We start from the raw sequence: 18,741 nt of genomic DNA, 5'->3' as shown, positions 1-18,741 counted from the left end.
TGATGAGAACAAGAAGGACACTCATCGACGAGAACAGGACATTCATCGACGAGCCCATTTTCTTACTCTCAGTATCTCAAGATCTCTCAACTTTTGGGTCTCTCGGGATCTCCTCGTCGACGAGGACATGACACTCGTTGACAAGTCCTTACTGTGCAACCCTTCTTATGTTTTTTTTTTCATTTGTTTAAGAAAATCTAAGTATAAGAGCCACACCATAAACAACAATCTCCACCTTGGCGATTATACGCCCGTTAGGAGAATCCCGAAAAACATGTTTAGCTGCTCCACCTCGAACTTTAAAAATGCTAGGTTGGGTTCGTCTCCCTCCTATCACTTGGAGACATGGAGTAAGTCCAAGCAATGCTTGAACTTTTCAGAAGTAACCGATTTCGTCAGAATATCTGTTGCATTTTTAGAAGTGTGAACCTTCTCTAACACAAGTTCACCTGAAGCAATCAATTCTCGAACTTTGTGGAACCTCACATCAATATGCTTGGTTCTAGCATGGTATACCTGATTCTTCGCCAAGTAAATGACACTCTAACTATCACAATGCAGCACCACTCCATCTTGTTGCAATCCCAGCTCTCTGACTAAACCGATAAGCCATAAGACTTCCTTTGCAATTTTGGCGACTGCCATATACTCCGCTTCAGTTGTGGACAATGCTAACAGAAACTGAACCATGGATCTCCAACATACCGGTCCTATTACAAGAGTAAAAACATATCCCATTGTAGACCGTCTGTCATCCATATCTCCAGCATAATTTGCATCTACAAACCTCATAACTGAAGGACAACCCTGTTGCTTGCCTAACATGATGCCATAATCCGATGTACCCTGCAAGTATCTAAGTATCCATTTTACAGCTTCCCAATGCTGTCTTCCTGAATTAAAAAGAAACTTGCTTACCACACTTACAACATGTGTCAAGTCTGGTCTCGTACATACTATGACATACATCAAACTCCCCACAGCACTAGCACAGGGGACCTTTGACATATCTCGGATTTCCTCATCCGTACTTGGATAATCTGCAGTAGACAACTTAAAATGATTCGTTAGAGGAATACTCACCGATCTTGCGTCAACCATGCTAAACCTTTTCAGCACCTTATGCACATAACCGTCTTAAGATAGCCATAATCTCCCTGCAGTCCTGTCTTGGCGAATCTCCATCCTAAGTATTTTCTTGGCTGAACCAAGATCCTTCATGTCAAATTCCTTATGCAACATGTCCTTTATCTGATTCACCTCAGTTAAATATTTTTTCAACTATCAACATATCATCAATATACAATAAGAAGAAAATAAGCGAGTCATCATCAAATTTGTTCACATATACGCAACAGTCATACTCACACCTTTTGTAGTCAATTTTAATCATGTAGGAATCAAACCGTTTATACCATTGCCTTGGAGACTGTTTCAGCCCATAAAGAAATTTCTTCAACCTGTAAACTAAATTTTATTTTTCCGATTCAATGAATCCCTCCGACTGTATCATGTAGACTTGTTCCTCCAAGTCACCGTGAAGAAACATCGTCTCCACATCCATTTGTTCCCAGTAAAGATCATAATAAGCTACCAACCTTAACACAATTATGATAGAAGTATGTCGAACCATTAGAGAAAAGATATCATAACCTATCCCCTTCTTCTGTGAGTATCCTTTTGCCACCAACCATGCTTTGAACTTCTTATCTTTTCTGATATTGTCTCATTCTTCCTGTACACCCATTTGCACCCAATCAATTTCTTCCCATCTAGAAGCTCTACCAACTCCCAAGTTTGATTTTTACGTAGCGACTCCATCTCCTCAATCATTGCTCCCATCTATCTACCTTTTTCCTGGCCATGCACTGCTTCTTGAAATGTAGTTGGATTATTGCAACTAGTTAGAAAAGCAAAAGACACTAACTTTTCAAACTCATACTTTGGCGGAGGCCTAATAGTGCGTTCAGATCTCTGTATGGGAAGATCATCAATTCGCTGGTTTCCCGAGCTAGAGCTCCCTGCAACCATGAGACCATGATCATTTCCATTGCCTTGAGCTTCCAACTCCACCTGCACGATATGTTCATCACTGCCATAGCACCATCAAACATTTTTATCTTTACATTTCCTATGCCAATGATCTTGCAAGAAGCATCATTATCCATAAGAACTGATCCAGAATTCACTAACATGTAAGTGCTAAACCACTCTTTGTTCGGAGTCATGTGATAAGAACATGCCGAGTCAAACATCCAAGAGTCCGTTAGATTATTCGACCCCAATGAAACTGATAGAACATCACCATCACTACACGCTGAACCTCTTTCTTAAACAATATTCACAAATTTTGAAGTACCTTCATGTTTCTCAGAATTTACCTTTTTCCAATCGGACACTTCAGTTTCACATGCCCCTTTTTACCGCATTTATAATACCAGATTTCCTTCTTCTTCTTGGATTGATTTTTGGATTTTTGACTAGACACACCTTTAAACTTTCTTTTGCCATGATTGTTACTACCCTTTATTGTAAGTCCTTCTCCTTCAACACATATTTTCAACCTTTGATGAAAATTCAACAAGGCACTTGTTACCTCTTCTAGATCAAGGGTCTCCTTTCCCCACGTAAGAGTGGTCACAAGGTTTTCATAAGTATGAGTCGACGACAAGGAATTTAACAACATCAAAGCCTTATCATCCTCATCAAACTTGACATCAACCCTCATCAAATTACTAATAATTTGATTAAAAGCATTAATGTGTTGATCCAAGCTTGATCCTTCAACTATCTTAAACCAATACAAACGTTGCTTAAGAAAAAGTTTATTATTGAGAGATTTGGAATGTACTAGCTCTCTAACTTTCTCCATATAGCCGCTGGAGAATCCTCCTCCATCACCCGATAGAGTACTTCATCGGCCAAACATAAGCGAATTGTAGAAGTGGCCTTTGTTTTCAAATCTACCCATGTTGCCTCATCCATTCCTTCCAGTTGAGTATCAAGTAGAGCCTTAGCCATTCCTTGTTGCATAAGAATGTTCTTCACTCTCCTCTGCCATAGAACAAAGTTCCCAGTTCCATCAAATTTGACGATGTCAAATCTTGCAGAAGATGTTCCTAATGCCATGACAACAGTCGCTCCGATACCAATTTGTTGTAAAATTTGGGTATAGGACAAACATACATAGCTGAATATGTAAACTTGAAACAAATAAACCAAGTCTCAACAACACTCCACCAATATAAATGAAAATCAACAACCAATAACACAAGAATGAAAGCAAATGACATTCAATATTCACTACAATATGAAACACCACAATACACCAGTTTTATAATGATCACTTTGTACAAATACATTCAGAAGTGTTAGCTTTCGTGTAATCCCAAGAGGGGGGGGGGTGAATTGGTATTTAAAAAATTTTATCCCCTAGGTCAATCTACTAACAATGGTATTACACAAGTTTAAGGTCAATCTAGTGCATATAAAATAAATCAATGTAAATATACAACGGAATTTAAACTGCAATAGAAATTTAACCAAGCATGCACAATAAAGTAGTAAAGGAGACGACATCGGAAATGTTATCGAGGTTCGGCAAATTGCCTACGTCCCCGCCTTGGCTAATAAGCACAATTATTACCACTATAAGCTCACTTAACGAGTGGAGCGACACCTAAACAAGCAAGTCAATTAGTACAGGTCTGACATCAACCTTTACAATCAGGTCGATTAACACAGGGCTGACCTCAACCTTTACAACCAATCCTTATCGGATTGGATTACCGCCCCCTCAGGCCACGCTTGGAATATAACAAGATTTTCACAAGTGATTATGCTTCTCAGTAAAGAAAATATGTACCAAACGTAATCAATCACATACACATCAACAGTATAGGCAATCTAAGCTTAGTGATGTGAATATTTGTGCAAACAACACTCAACAAGATATGATCACCAAAATGTTCAAGAGTGTTCGAATCAAGTTATATCTTTGAAACAAGTTATATCAAATCTCAATGACAAATCATGGTTTCAATGATACTAATAAGATATTCAAACTATCTCAAAAATATTTTCCTTCAATACAATGAGCACAAGAATATTTTGAAAAATATTATAACTTGTAGGAAATATTTTTGTACAACAAAAACAAAACTATAGGAATCTTGCAATGATATTGCAAAGATCCTTAAGCTTGCTAGTTTATCCCAACATAAGATTTACAAAGTTCAAATTTGTGAGATAAAACTTAGCCAAACTCCCCAAAATCAATATCAAATAATCAATCAATACTATGGGAGTATTATCAATATCTAGTAATCACAAGCATAATCAAAAAGCTCTCACACTACTAATATGTATCAAGGGAATGAAAATTTGAGAGTATTTGGGTAAGGTAGGATTTTGAAAATAGAGAGAATTTTTGCTAATGATTTTCTTAATTAGTTGCTAATTCACACAAATGAACCCATATATATGGACCAAGGTCAAATTATGATCGTTTAGCATGTAGGGTATTATTAGGAAAGTTTTAAAACATATTAGAACTTTTAATCCAGTTTAACCCTTTTAATCTCGGTAAATAATTAAGTAACCCGAGAGGATTTTGGTGGCTGAACTTTAGTTCGGTCGCCCGAATAGACTCAGCTCAAAAAGGCCTTTTAAATGGTTCGAGTACCCGAGTTCAAACTCGGTTGGCTGAACAAAAGTCAAAAAGATTTAGTGCATGGTTCGGGTGCCTGAAAATACGTTCAGTTAACAAAAATGAGGGATTCGGTCGCCCGAGGCCTATTTTGAACTGAAAAATTCGACAGATTGAGTTGGTGAAAAGTCATTTTCTAAGGGTTTGGTCGCCTGAGGGCGATAGGGTCATTTTAGGTTTGGTTGCCTGAAGCCTAGTCAACCTGTTGACTTCCCAACGGTTTGGGTGCCCGAGGTGATTTGAACACCTAGGGTTCGGTTGCCCGACTTCTCTCATTTTATGCCTATTATGTTCAATCCATTTCAATTCGATCCCCTGATTGAGCAAATTATTATGGGGACTGTGTTGTGCATATGTGTAGGGACCTAAGGTCTTTTCTAAAGCCGTTTTGAGATAGTCCTAAAAATTTGGTATCGGTCGACCGAAGGGTGTCCTAAGGTCCTTTGACTCCCCTATGATCAAACTATGGTCTTGTTGAGCTTACAATTACCTACATGGATGACATGCAGAAATTATTACAGATCAATATAAATTATTATAGATCAAATTTAAAACGTAAATGCATTTATAATAAGAATCTTCTTCTTCTTTCTTTTGCTCTTCGGATTCTCCATGGAGTATGCCAAGAGTATGATCTTTAAGTCTTTCAGACTTCCAACAATCCTCTCTCATGTGTGTGTACTGAATTAATGACCTGTTTAAGTACTAGGCACACACATTAGTAATATGCAGTTTGTCATAATCAAAACTAGGGATCAGACTTAAAAAGTCAACAAGAAGTACATATATAGAAGTTCCTCAGAGGTTTCCCTCCAATAACCCAACCACCCCAATGTTCAAGTTTGAAATTCAAATTTCTTCTCGTAGCTCAGGCGTCCTCGTCGACGAGAGGATGGGTTCGTCGACGAGAACAAGAATGACACTCGTCGATGAGAATAGGACATTCGTTGACGAGCCCATTTTCCTATTCTCGGTATCTTAGGATCTTTGAACTTTTGTGCCTCTCGGGATCTCCTTGTCGACGAGGATAGGACACTCGTCGACGAGTCCCTACTGTGTAACACCGGTATCAGAACCCATGGTTTCTCCCTGGGATGCCAGGCATGTGGTGCTGCCGATTTGGAGCTCGATATGTGAGGGGGAGATTGTTGGGGTTGTCTCATAACGGTTGTAGAAGGGGCTTGGTGGTTAGTTATTAAGCGTGAGGGAAAGTCTCACCCCATGAGTTAGCTTTTGGGGTTGAGAAGATCTAAGACCATTCAACAATTTGAAGCATGAATAAACTTAACGTTGTCGACTAGTGATAGAATAATTATTATTTTATTCAAAATATTGCTTATTTTTCGGTTCATTGAGAATTTATTGGATTTGAATCACAAAACAGAAACTTAAAGATATCCCATTTTGCATCTTTTTAAAATTTAGATTTTTCAAAATGCTAAATAGGAATATTCTAAATATTAACTTAAATATTAAATAATGGGCATTAAGCTAGGGAAGAGATGGGAAAGTAGCATGAACTCAAGCACATGTTAAAAAGCACATTTGGTTGGAAAAAGCATTCAAAAGGTTTGATTTATCAAAAAAGCAAATTCATAGTAGGCAACACACACTGACATTTTGTGGATGTTGAACAACTTCACTTTTGACCCACGGGCTTCACCTCTCCCTTTATCTCATTGGTTGGTCTAAAGGAAATCCAAGGGACCCTTTCTTGTTTCCTTGTTTTTTTTTTTATTTAAAAAAAAAAAAAAAACTAAGATGGGGTAGACCCATCAATGATTTCTTGCCATGTGTGAGAAAGCAACTTAATTTAGGAAAATATATTATAGGATAGGGCCAAGTAGAGTTTCCCAATATCATGATATATAATTAATAGTCTAAATTTGTATCATGATTACGCTATCTTTGTTTGACATTCTTTGTGAGGTTATGTTTACCCTCTTTAACTCGATGCTGTTTGGTAATATTTATTTATTTATTTATTTTTATCTTTGTGCGACTTCTCTTCTCTCTAAAAAGGAGTATTGCCTCAGTGACTCTCATTCTTGTTGCATTAGGGCCTCCATTTTTTTTTTTTCTTCCCTTTATGAAAAACTAACCAATAGTTCTTTTTCTAAGATAGGGCTCCTTATTCTCTTCTCATTATGACATTGGAGTCATCATTTTGTTCTCTCGACGAAGCACTGGATCCTCTTTCTTTGTTATAATTCACGCTATTCATGATCATCCTTCCTGTAATCTAGTGTTGACAATAAAAGTATTTTTTTATTCGTCCATATCTTACACAAAAAGAGATTGAAAAAAGGACAGTTAAGAGAGATATTAAATTATAGAAAAATTTGATCAATTTTTAGCTCTTTCCTTTTTTCTTTTTGGAACAAATTTGGTAAAGAAAGAAATTACTAGAAGACATTCATAGAAAAATGAAAGCACATATAATCAATATAATTCCCATTACTTATTATTGAGAAGTTGAATTTGGGTTAGGATGCACCAACTACCTCCAAGACTCATAATAGATATTATATCCTAATAATGCCTTTTGTTGGTTTCTTCCTACTAATTTGTTAGCTACGATTAACGGTTGAGCTAACATGATAAATTACCTTATATCATCTTTCAGTTATGGCAACATCAATTGAACAGACCTCATTGTGGTTGGAATTAAAAATAAATTAATGAGAAAAAGCAACTAAGTGATTAACAAGTTATATGATAATCCTGTGTGTCTAAAATACCAAGAGGAAAGATATAGTAGGAAAATGGGTTGAGGAGCCATCGATGACTGCAAGCGCTTGGAAGAAAAGCAATTGTCCTAACCAAGATAGGTCTCTCTCTCTCTCTCTCTCTCTATTAGGCTTAGACATATACTGTTTTGGAGGATATATAACCAAAACCTGTGAATTGAACTAATTCAGATCTCATAGAGGAAACTTAGGGAGAAATTGTAACTCAAAAAGCCACACATTAGTTCAAACAAGCTGAAAGCAAATATCATTAGCAAGCTAAGCCCAATTTAAAATAAATGATCAGGGAAAATTTTCAAGGGTATAAAAGCTCAAATAAAGTCTAAAATGACTAAAAAAACTTGGTAAGCCTATTAAATAGGGCCCCATACTCAGTGCCGGCTTGATCGTAAGGCTATCGAGCAGTGCGCCTTTGGGGCTCCAAATTTTTTTTTTTTAATATTAAAATTATTTATGATGTCATCTCTTCGCATACATTGACTTTTCCACTATTTCAAAAATAAATGAAATTGTATTTTGAAAAGTAAAGTAAATGTGATTTAATTTTTTTTTTTCAAGTCTCAATGTTATCTTGAATAGAAAAATTAATTTTAAATAAAAATAACAGTTAAATAAAATATTAAGAATTCCTAATTAAATCATTCACTTGACCCATATTATGAAAAGTCGCGCTGCCAATACTTCATAATTATGAAATAGCTAGTGACTGTTTGATTAAAATTTGAATTTAATTTACGTGGTCAATGGATAAAGCAGACTGTATAAAGTTAGGGTGAACCAAATCAGCCATTGCATAATATTGCATCCCTACTTCAGGGTAGGACTAGCCTTTGCTTTGCTCTGCTGCATAGCCCTCTACAGTTCACAATCTAAAGTTCACTGAGAGTTCTTTGGACTTGGACTCCCTCCTTTCCGCAGCAAAATGCGACTGCTCTCCACTTTTCGTATATATACGCTAAGATTTTGCTGCTTATCTCTCTCTCTCTCTCTCTCTCTCTCTCTCGGGAAAAAAAGGTAAGAGGATATTAACTTTTACGGGCAGTTTGGAGGATTTTGATTCGAAAAGAAAAGAAAGTTCATTTTTATTATATTTTTCTCTTTAAATTAAATATTACATACTAAAAATAAAAATTTGTTTTAATATGATAAAAAATTGAGGAAAATTAAACAGTGTATAAAATTAAATTTTTATTCATTGATTTGATATAATTTTTATTTTCTTTGTCAATTTCTTTGATAGCCAAATATGAGAAATTGAATTCTTTTATATTTTCATTTCCTTCTCTTCATATTTTCCAAGTTCCAAATGAGGTTTTAAGAATAAAAGTACAAAAAAAGATAAAACGAGAAAATAATAACATATCAAGCATACATATGTTGGGAAATATATATATATATATATATATGAATGATTTGCACAAATAAATCAATGTAAATAATAAATAAAATGAGATACAAGAAATATAACGTAGTTCCTTCAATATTGAGGTACATCCACGGGACATGACCATTCAAATCCACCATCTCCAAATTCGTACAAAATGGGTACAAAAGGCATAAGCCTTGTCGCGACGTCCTGAAGCGGAGCGAGGCAAATGAAAAATGTAAGGTTTAATTTTTGAAAAAATGGTGTAATGGAGTCGCCACTAACCTTTTGGAGTGTGGTTGGAATACTTGATTACTATCCCAATTAAGGGTAGAATCGGTCTGCGTTGCCAAAGTCGGGATCTGGAGTACGGTTATGCGAGTGGAAGGTATTAGCACCCCTTACGCACCCATTCTTGTGAATGATACCTAATTAATCGAAAATTATCTCAAAATAAATTTAATAAGTTTTAGAAAATTACTCACTATCAAAAGTGTAAAGAAAATGCACAAAAACAAATATTATATAGATATTTCCTCAAAACCGGGGCATACCATACTTTAAAGAGCTCAATTCCTCCCATTGCAATCGTTGGTATGGAAAATCGAGAAAATAGTTTACAAAAATACACTCCCAGGGTTTTGAAATCTGTAGGATTTTTCTAAGTATGAAAATAATATTTTGGGAGGTTTTCGAACTCTTTCGGGACGACAAAAATCTCAGGATTTCAAAAATATTTTTTATGGTTTTCCTAAGACTTTTCTGGACATTTTTGTGATTGATTTTTTTTTTAAGTACAAAGTCATTTTTGGAAATTTTTGATTTTTTAGATTTTTCAATATTTTTCTCGAAGTAATTAAATAACAAAAAGGGAACTAAGCAAAATCTGTGAAAATTGAAAAAAAGATGAAAAATAAAATGGAAGGTTAAATCGGTTTCATATCGTTTTAGAGGATCCAATGATTCTCAGAGGAGCAAACGGGTTTTAAATCTAGGGTTGAACCCAACGTTGAGCTTTAATTCCTCTCGTCTTCCTATCCTTTGGTCTTCTTTTCCTATTGGTTAGTCTTTAGGGGGTTAGTCTATAGCGTCTTTCCGAAGATGGTTCCCGAACCTTGAGTCGAGGCACTACGGAGTACTTTCTTCAGATGTGATGACCCGACAGTAGTAGGAAATAGGATTGGTCAACCACTGGATTTCCCGATAGAATGAAACATAACCTTATCGTTCACTCACAAAGAGAAATAAACTTAACAATGCAAGACTTCAATGCCTCCCAAAATCTCCTCCCTTGCGCTTAGAATGAGAAGACTATTTATAAACTTAACTTGGGGCAAGCATGGGAAACAAGACATAGGGGAGTAATTATGGGAGGAACAAAGCATAGGTTGAAAAATGATGAGGGAAATATAACATGTGATGAATGATAAAACGAGAAAATAATAACGGATCAAGCACAATATATTGGGAATAAAAACAAAATATGAATGATTCCCAAAAATAAATCAATGGTGTAATGTAAATAATAAATAAAATGAGACACAAGAAATTTAACGTGGTTCCCTTAATATTGAGGTACGTCCACGAGACATGGCCATTCAAATCCACTATCACCAAGTTCGTACAAAATGAGTACAAAAGGCATAAGCCTTACAAAATACACAAAAGTGTATAACAAAATATAGTAAGATGAAAAGACCTTACCAAATGTGTGAACAAAGGTCCAAGAGATAACCAAAATCAAGCACAAATGCAGTCGGAGTCACAAGAGGGTGGGCAGCTCACTGGAGAAGATGACAGACAGCTGCAGCAGGCGTGAGTGGCTATTGCAAATGTGAGGAGCTGCTGCAGAATTTTGGAGAAAGAAAATATAGGGGCTGCTACTACAGGTGTGAGGCTTGGGCTGGAGCAATAAAAATGGAGAAGGAAGATGAAGAGGCTGTAGGACTGCGCGTGAAGGCTTGCTCTGCTGCATGCGTGAGAAATCTGCTTCCTTGAGTAGTCAAACAATGTAACAAAAAATGGAAAAACTTTCAAGTCATGGGCCCCACAAAGAGGGACAGCCAACAAATCTCCTCCTCCTAACTTATAGGGACGACTCCACCAATCCTGTAGAGGCCCAGAAAAATAATAAGAATGAAAATGATAAAGGAAAAGGAAAAAGAAAAAGAAAAAGAAAAGAAAGAGAAAGAAAAGAAGGGAAAAGAAATTTGAAGAGGGGGCATAAGTAGGGACTCGTCAACGAGCGCAGATACCAAGAACAAGAATTTTAGACCATTAAGGGTTCGTCGACGAAACCATTATCTTCATCGACGAACGCCCTTCTGTGACTTGTTGATGAGTACACATGTCTCGTCGACGAAAACATGTGGCCAACCATCTATATATAGGCTAAAATCAGATTTTTAGCGGGAAAATTTCTTCCCCTCCATTTTCTCTATATAGGTTTTAGCTTCTCCACCTTCTCTCTTTATTTTCGGCCTGATTTTACCCCGTTTCAACAATCAGGAACCACCACGATGATCTAGGGGTGATTCTCTGCAAGTTGATAGGAGCGGATTGTTGATTTGGGGTCCTTGGGCACCACTCCAAAATCAGGGTAAGTAAGTTATTTTAGCACTTAAATGATTATTTGGAATATGTGGACCCAGGAAATGTGTTAGATGATAAATATACTGGGGTTGAGTTGATTGAACTAGGGATAATGTGATTTCAGGGTTTGGAGTTCTGAGCACCGCGGGCATGGTTTAGGGTTTTTAGCAGGCTTCTCAGGAAGCAGGTAAGTGGATTGATTAAGTCAAGTATTTTTAGAAAGTTAATTATTGAATATATATAGTATTTGATTCAGAAATTTATATACGGTTTAATATAGTTTTTGGGATTGACTTTGCCATTGATTTACTTCCAGGGACGACATTGATTTCTAGAACTCCCTATAGAATGTCTTTAGCAAAGTTGAGAGAGTTAAAAGATTAGTTGCAGGACTTATTAAATAAGGGTTTTAATATAGTTTTTGGGGATACTGATGTTGAACTGAGAAAACCTTGAAAATAGATTTAATATTATTTTATCAACAAAATATGTTTTCCCAGGCCAGATAATATATTATAGAGTAGTACTTACTTGTGTGTCGCATGAGTACAAATTTTACTGTAAATAATGGTATGTCAGAATATTTTATGATTTCATAGAACAAACATGATTTAACGACAGTTTTTAGAAAAACTATAAACAATATAGAAATTATATTTTCAACATATTATGATATTCAGCCGGCATAGATGCCATGATATTTAGCCACCGCAGATGCCATGACTAGATATATTTATAACAGTTATTTAGAAAATATTATCATTACAGATTTTACATAATATCATGAAATAGTTATATTACAGTTATTTATGAAATGTACTATATGGTAGCAGAACCTTGATGGCTTAGTTTAGTTTCAGAGTACGGTACCGTAACTAATACAATATAGATAGTGCAACCATACATCTCAGATAGAGTGTGGAATGACATTCGATTGTGCCTAGAGGAGAGACGAAGAGCTCCCTGGTAGTTAGGACCAGGTTGAGTGAGCCAATCATATTATAGAGGTTTATAGTTTGACTTAGCCTAGTAGGCCAGCCAAAGTTAAGTCCAAACCATGGGCCGCATAACCCGAATCATGCGGGGTTAATTCATGATATACAATTATTTATCCAGGGTATAATTTCAGTAATATACAGATATAGTAGATGATTATATGTATACAGAAATTTAGTATGATATAGTATGTTATGTTGAATTATGATTTATTTAGATTTATACAAAACAATTTTACCCGACTTGTCAAATACAGTTAAACTATGTAGATATTTTCCTTACTTATCAGATACAATTTATCACAAACAGTATATGTTTATTACACAATAATACTCATATTGCCATACACTGATATTAGTCTGTCTCCCTTACTGAGTGGTGTCTCACCCCAACAATACAAACTTCTTAAGAAACCTAGATAGACGAGCAGAGCGAGCTCCAAAATAGAGGAGGCTGATTGTGCTACCTTGACTAAAGGGTAAGTAGTTGAGTTGAGATTAGGATGGATTTTTGGGGGTATGACCCTAGGGTATTTATGGTCTTTTTTGGGATGTATATGTGTATTTTGGTTACAGTACAACTCTGGTATTGTTTATAAGGTTGCGTAAATCATGGTTCCGCTGCATAGTTGATATGTATGTATGGACAGGAATATCCCCGATTTCCCTTTGGGTCTGGGTTGGATTTTGCTCAAATGAATTGCACTTCGGTTATCACAATAAAGAACATACCTTTCTTATTCCATGCCAAACTTTTTCAAGAATCTCTTCAACCAAAGAAATTCTTTGCAAGCTTCCATAATGGTAATAAACTCGACCTTTGTAGTAGATAGAGCAATAAATTTTTGTAATTTATATTGCCATGCCACAACTCCCCTTGCAAAAGTCATCAAATAACCCAAAGTAGATTTTCTAGAATCAACATCATTGGCCATGTCGGCATCCGTGAATCCATAGAGCATAGATTTACTATTTCTAAAGCACAAATACACGTTCGAAGTGCCTCTAATGTATCAAAGAATCCATTTTACCACTAACCAATGCTCCTTTCCTGGATTAGAGAGAAACCAACTAAAACCTCAATGACATGAGTTAAATTTGATCTTGTGCAAACCATTGCATACATTAAAGAACCAACGGCTGATGCATAAGGAATTTTCTTCATCTCTTCCTTGTCTTTCTCACTTATAGGACTTTGTTTTGAACCAAGCTTGAAGTGACTAGCAAGTGGGCAACCAACGAGTTTTGCTTTATCTATATTGAACCTCCCAAGCATTTTTTCAATATACCTTTCTTGAGATAGCCAAACTTGCCCATTTTCACGATCACGAACAATTCTCATGCCAAGAATTTGCTTTGCCTGTAATGACCTGCTTATCTAATCATATAGTAAAATATATTTATCAATATAGTCAACCCGAACCCATGGGTAACGGGGACACATATGACATTCAAAGCGGAAACCTAAGTAGCAGTAAATGTAAATCATATTCTCATAACCATAAAATACTTAATACCAGAGTCAACTAAATTCTAAAATACTGTGTTTAAATACAATCTGCAAAAATACAAGAATATATACATATCTAGGAACCCACAACTCAAATCTCCTGTTCCTAGATCAAAATTACCCTCCTAGTGGTGTAGTATCACGCTATCTCAACGGCGACCTTAATCTGTCGGTCTTTCTGGGTTTCTTGAAAATGATTTAATGTTGGGAGTGAGATGTCTCTCAGTAAGAGAAAATAAACTAAATACAGCCGTGTGACAACATGAATATTTGGTGCTATAATACATATACAGTACATTTCATATACCAGAAAACATTCATCATAACATAACTAAATAAGCATATACGTTCGTAATTTATAATAAGTCATACTGTACATGAAATGTTTGATATAACTGATAATACTGTAATTTACCCACGATGTATAGCTAGCTAATGTCATGTATTACCCCCTATGATAGGTTGTGCAGCCTGAAAGCCGTACTCGACAATGGCTAGCAGACCACTACCGAGTCAAAAATGTCGGTAAGTACGATGGCCCACCACACCCTGATCTGGACTGCCAGGTGGACGTCTACAACTTTACACTGAAAGTCACATCAACTATCTATCTCCCACCCCCTCTACTTACAGGGGCGGTTAGCACAAGTCTGAACATAATAATCTGATCTATATAGCTATGGTACCGTGCTCCTGTAACTAAACTGAACTATCATCCGGCATCTGATAATATATAATACATGATAATGTATAGTTTAATGTAAATAGATTGATAGCATTTTTTGTAATATCATAAATACATACGGCTTTGTGCTGATTACTTTGACATCTGCGGCCTTGCGTCGAACATTTCATAAATACGACCTTGTGTAGAAATCATATATAATACACGACCTTGCGTCGGCTATCAATCACGGCCTTGTGCCAAAAATTTCATACATATCAATCCGAATAAATAATTCATTTATCATGTATTTTGAAACCATAATGTACTGCATTATTTCATAATCTCTGAAAACATTCTTTATTCGTAAAATTGCTATAACATAATACTTTTCATGTAAAATAATATTCATGCCACACAATGCTGAATAAAACCATACATTTCATTCTGAAATCATATTTTCTAGTCATTTTATACTAATACATACATTTCAGTATTATAGTAGTATTTTTCTAAATAAACATTTTCTCAATAATATACGTATATAATACATGCTTTCCTGAACATAATTCTTCTAATAATTTAATAATAATTTTCATGAAAAAATAACTGCTTTAATTTATTTCCTTACCTAATTACTGAAAAGAAATCCCCCTAAAATTCACCGGTTTTGCACTTGCAGGATTCCCCATTCAAGACCCTGAAAACAACAACTCGTAGAACCAAACTTCAGTATTTTTCTGTGAATAACATTTCCTATAACTATGGGAAGACCAAATTCTAAATAAATAGCCTTACCTTGAATCAGGGATGAATTTCAAACTAGCCCCACCGACGATCCAGTCTAGTAGATATGCAGAGAACTTCCCCAGGAGTGTCGTGGTGGCTTTTGATCAACGAACCGGTGTAAATCTGGCCCAAAAACTTAAAAAGAAGGGATGAAAACCGAAGATGAGAGAGAGGAGAGGGTTTCTGCGTGAAAATTAGGGCTATTTGTACATTGACCTTCGTTGACGAGCCACGTCACCTTGTTGACGAGGTCAAGAAGGTTATTCGTCGACGAATACTGTTCCTTGTCAATGAAATTCAGAGCTGAAAAAAAATTGCATCTCGGTATCTTCTCGTTAACGAAGCACTCCCTCGTCGACAAGCCCAAAATGCCACATCATCGATGAACGCAAAGCGTTCATCGACGAAGTCTGCTGCCACCCTCTTTTACTATTTCCATTTTCCTCTCTCTCTTTATTATTTAAATACCATTATTCTTCAGGTCATTACATTGCCGGTCCGAAGTCTTTCATAGCAAAAGACTTGCTTAACTCCAACTTCAACTTGTCAATCTTGGAGAAGTCTTGTCCTATAATGAGCATATCATCAACATAGAGTAGGAGAATAATATAAGTACCATCCAGAAATTTTTTCACAAACACACAATCATACGAAGAGGTTTTTGAGTAACCATGATCAATCATGAAATAATCAAATTTCTTGTACCATCTTTGTGGTGCTTGCTTCAACCCATACAAACTTTTCTTTAATTTGTACACTAAATTCTCTTTCCCTTTTTGTTTGAAGCCTTTCGGTTGTTTCATGTAAATTTCCTTTTCCAAGTCACCATGTAAGAAAGCAGTTTTTACATCTAGTTGCTCAACTTCTAAATTCAAGTTTGCTATCAAGCCAAGAACAACCTGAATAGATGACATCTTCACAACCGGTGAGAATATTTCATCAAAGTCAATTCCCTTTTTTTGACCAAAGCCTTTTACCACAAGCCTAGCCTTGTATTGAAGATTCTTTCTATCATTTTCCAACCTAAACACCCATTTTTTTTTTCAAAACTTTCTTTCTAGGAGGAAGTTTAATCAAATCATAAGTATGATTCTCAACTATGGAATTCTTGATAGCTTTCAGGCTCCCTTTGATCCGTTAGAGTAACATAATCACTTGATGAATATTTAGTTGAAGGTCTTGGCTCTCTTGAAGACCTTTTCAACGGAGCTTGCTCTTGAACTTGTTGCTCCCCCTCATTTTCATCTTCAATATCACTAGGAATTTCATCATTTCCAACATCTTCAAGAGGTGGATGAACATCTTCCATATTTTCATCATGTGCCAAAGGTGGAGAAGGTGACTCTAAGTCAACAAAATCATTCCCATTAGATTGTGATTGCTCAATTGTGCCAAAATCTTCAGTTGTTTGATCTTCAAAAAATACAACATCCTGGCTTCTAACAACTTTCTTGTCAACTGGATCCTACAATCTATATCCAAATTCATCATGCCCAAAGCCAAGAAAAATACATTGCCTTATCTTGCCATCAAGTTTGGATCTTTCATATTTTGGAATATAAACAAATGCATGACAACAACACACTTTCAAGTGATCATAAGTGACATCCTACCTTTTCATATTTTTTCGGGAACTTCACCAAGTAGAGGAGTTGAAGGAGACAAATTAATCAAGTCTACTACTGTCCTCATTGCTTCACCCCAAAATGATTTTGGGAACTTCACATGAGCGAGCATACATATCATTCTCTCCACTATAGTGCGGTTCATCTTTTTGGCAATTCCATTTTGTTGAGGGGTTTTCTTGACGGTATTTTGATACCTAATGCCTTGGTTATAACAATATGCATCAAATGGGCCAATGTACTCTCTACCATTATCCGAGCACATACATTTCACCTTCTTTCCGATCTCCCTTTCAACTTTGACTTGAAAATACTTAAACTCATCTAAAACTTGATCTTTAGTTTTCAAAGTGTAAGCCCAAACTTTTCTTGAACAATCATCACTAAAAGTAACAAAATAAAGTGCACCACCATGAGACTTAACTTTCAAAGGACCACATACATTGGAATGTATCAAATCTAGAACATTAGATTTTTTAGTAACATACTTTATATGAAAAGGAGCTCTATGTTGCTTACCGACCAAACAATGAACACAAACTTTAAGAGGAGTACCTTTCAGAGGAGTACCTTTCTTCTCGGGTAGAAGCTTCTTTTTGAATAAAATTTGCATTCCTTTTTTACTCATGTGCCCAAGCCACTTATGCCCCAAATCGGTGGAAGAGTGACTCTCAATTTCATTCACAACACCATTACCAATTTAATCTTGCATCATGTAAAGTGTACTAGTCTTCTTGCCTTTAGTCACCACCAAATTACCCTTTGTGAGCTTCCATTTTCCATCACCAAAATGGTTGTCAAACCCTTCATCATCAAGCTTTTCAATAGATATTAAATTTAGCCAAATGTCGGGTACATGTCTCACATCTTTGAGCACCAACTTGCATCCAAGATTTATTTCCAAGCAAACATTTCCTATACCAACTATTTTTGATAACCTTCATTTCCCATTCGAATAACTCCATAACTTCCTTTGGTATAGGAAGTGAAGAAATCTTTGGAATCAATAACCCAATTAGTCTTTTGACTTGTCAAATTAATGCAACTTTCATCACAAACAACCATAAGATTACCATCAGATGCAATTGAAGTTGTGTCTTCATGTTTTTTCTCAAAATTTTCTCTTTGTTTTGCTCCTTGAATTCCAATTTTTTACACTCCCACTTCATATGTCCTTTCTTATGACAATAGTGACACTCAATATCCCTTTTTGAAACTGAGTTAGACCGGCCTTTTGATTTATCATTATGGTGAGAAGATCCACTCTTGCTTCTACCTCTCCCCTGATTTTCTTTCACAAGTTCTTATGAATGAGAAGAACCAACTGATTTTCTTCTAATTTCTTCATTCAACAAGCTATTAGTTACTTGGTTCATACTAACAATTTCATTGGGAGCCGAATTACTAATTATCACAACTAAAGTCTCCCAACTTTCAAACAAAGAGCTAAGAAGCATTAGGACTTGCAACTCATCATCAAAAACTATTTTTATAGTAGCAAGTTGATTGATAATATTTTTCATCTCATTCAAATGCCCGGTAATAAGACCACCATCTTTATATTTCAAGTTCACCTATTTTCGAAAAAAGAAAAGCTTTATTTGTAGTCGAATTTCTATCATAAAGATCCTCCAATTTTTTCTATAATTCATATGCCAAAGTTTCGGTTGAAACATGATGAAAAAAACTATCATCAATCCATTGATGGATGACACCAACGATTTTTCTATTAAGCCTATTTC

General features: G+C 35.8%; 1 protein-coding gene across 1 annotated transcript in view; it reads left to right on the top strand.

Moving 5' to 3' along the window:
* The window catches only part of LOC131161984 (AP-4 complex subunit mu), a 68,582-nt gene extending 53,785 nt beyond the window's left edge, over positions 1-14,797 (top strand). Inside the window, exon 15 of the transcript XR_009138661.1 lies at positions 14,383-14,797. The gene's annotated coding sequence lies outside the window, so the exon portion shown is untranslated. The remainder of the gene's footprint in view (positions 1-14,382) is intronic.
* Positions 14,798-18,741: the final 3,944 nt, after the last annotated feature.

The sequence above is a fragment of the Malania oleifera genome, chromosome 8, assembly GCF_029873635.1.
Source record: "Malania oleifera isolate guangnan ecotype guangnan chromosome 8, ASM2987363v1, whole genome shotgun sequence".
In the NCBI taxonomy this organism is placed as follows: Eukaryota; Viridiplantae; Streptophyta; class Magnoliopsida; order Santalales; family Ximeniaceae; genus Malania; species Malania oleifera.
The sequence above is the reverse complement of the archived record's forward strand: the minus strand, read 5'-3'. Positions and strand labels throughout refer to the sequence as shown.